Consider the following 2,769-nt stretch of genomic DNA (forward strand, 5'->3'; position numbering starts at 1 on the left):
ATATTTATAGCAATCTGACTTGTTAAGTTTTCCTTAAACTGATCATCTGTAAGTAAAATAATGACAGACATTATGAATGAATAGCTTTGGGAAATTGTGAAGTTTCACAAATATGGAGTTTTATAGACAGGACAGGTAGGAAGGACAGAAGTGCCATCATTCATATTATGTGCACCATCCATCAAGCACATCTTCAACCAGTTTTTGACCATTTAAGTTTAATCTTAATCGATGAGAATAGGTCATTATCAATTTGTGTATTGCATTGCATACAGTAATGTTCAATCTGAATCCCAAGAAATATAATGTACAGTAATGTACAGTGCCCTCTGACATAATTCTGCTCACCAAAGCAACTTGAAGAGTATAGTTATACAATTACAAATGCCTGCCAGGTCATGAAGACTGTTCTGATAATGTTACACAAGCATAAGAACAGCTGAGCTAATAAACTACTGCAGAATATGACACTTGATTTGGCCCAAGATTAGATATCTTTTTAACACTATCTGAAATGCTCATGCAGTTAAGTTGTCTTTGATCATTATTTCAGTGGCAACATATATTGTTTAATAAAGATTATGCATTTCATTCATGCATTTAAAGTTATCAATGCATTTAAGCTAATTTGTAATGTTAGTGAAATAATTGTGTGATTAATCATAATGGTAATACTTTACAATAAGGTTTCGTTTGTTGATGCATTAACTAACGTAAACTAATGAGCCATGTATTTGTACTGCATTAATTAACCTTTGTTAATGTTAGTTATTAAACATTTTTCCTGTTCATGTTAGTTCACAGTGCATTACTTATGTTAACAGATACTTTTAATCGTAAAAAATGTAGTAGTAAATGTTGAGATTAACATAAAAAAATTCTGTTGAAGTATATGATCATTCTTAGTTCATGTTAATTCATGTTAACTCATGTAGTTAACTTGTGTTAACAAATGAAACCTTTTGTAAAGTGTTACCATAATCATGTATTTAAACTTACACTATGCTGTTCAAAAGTTTGAGGTCAGTACATGTCTTTTAAAGTCACTTATGCTCACCAAAAGAGAATTTATTTATTCAAAAATACACAAACGGTAATATTGTGAAATAATTTCTATTGTAATATATTTGAAAATTTCATTTATTTTTGTGATGGCAAAGGTTTCAGCAGCCATTACTCCAGTCTTCTATCACATGATCCTCCAGAAATAATATAGGCTATATTGAAATATTGAAAATGAAATAATTTCTATTGTAATATATTTGAAAATTTCATTTATTTTTGTGATGGCAAAGGTTTCAGCAGCCATTACTCCAGTCTTCTATCACATGATCCTCCAGAAATAATATATATTGAAATATTGAAAATGAAATAATTTCTATTGTAATATATTTGAAAATTTCATTTATTTTTGTGATGGCAAAGGTTTCAGCAGACATTACTCCAGTCTTCTATCACATGATCCTCCAGAAATAATATATATTATTGAAATATTGAAAATGCTCCTTAATGTTTTTGTGGAAACTCTGATACATTTTTTTTGGGGGGGGGGGGGGGGGGGGGGGATTATCTAATGATTTAAATTGTTTAAAAATGTTTGTAACTTTTGATCAATTTAATGCATCCTTGCAATATAAAAGTATTCATTTCTTTTAAAAAATCTTATTAACCCTACATTTTGAACTGAATGTATGTAAGATTTCAAAGTTTGAAATAATTTGTTCTTGTCCCATATTTTTGATCTTCCATAATGTTTTTTCTTAATGTTCTTTCATCTTTTTACACTGATTACTGTACATCACATGGCAATGTACCAGAGATAAGATATAAGCAATCAACACTGATTTTCTCTTTCAACGTCTCCACATCTTAGCTCTTATTATAAACCTTTTACTATGTATTTATACCATATATAATTTATTATGTATTACTATGTATTTATTTACCATATATGGTATATTTATATTTTTAATTTTATAATATTCTACACCGTTAATGCACAAAAATGAAGACAAATCTGACACTGCCAAAGTTTAATGATAAGCACAATTCATGTCTGTTGTTTGGTTTTGGTTTCCAAAACAAAAGGGGAATACCAATTATTATGCCAAATTTGGAGCGATAAGCTTGAAAGCACCACAACCGTTTATTATGGGGTTCTGATAGCACCACAGTCTTATATAAGAAATTATCATTTTAAAGATAAATTTGTTATATAAGCCTCTGTGAATATTGACCCCATAAAAGTTTGATTTGCAAACCGCACGGAAACCTTTAATTTAGATACCAAATATTTATACCTATTTGAAATCATTTTTGATTTTTGATCAGGATAAAAATTATCCTATGTTATCTACTAAATGTATTGTCTCTGTAAATGTAAATGCATTGTTATTTCCCACTATATTTATTACTCATTGTCATTTCCTCTTATACATTTTGCATAATGACTCAGCAAAATTTTCTTTAATATGTAGAAGTTAATATCTCCTGCTAAATCCACAGTAGTTTAACAGACATACCTACTCGTTGCATTAATTTTATTGCATCAGTCCCATTTTTCATCTTATCTATGATTTTAGCTTCACACAAATTGTGCTGAAAAGGCCAAAGGTATTTCAGTTACATATTTTATTGTCATTTCAGTCCATAGTTTACAAGCGATACCATATCTTAGACCATCCTGATAAATCATCCTATATGGCCTATAGACAACACCCATTTGCTATAAAAACCCAGGGGTCCTGAAGTTTTTCCTCACACTTATCT

The sequence above is a fragment of the Rutilus rutilus genome (assembly GCF_951802725.1).
Source record: "Rutilus rutilus genome assembly, chromosome: 22".
NCBI lineage: Eukaryota > Metazoa > Chordata > Actinopteri > Cypriniformes > Leuciscidae > Rutilus > Rutilus rutilus.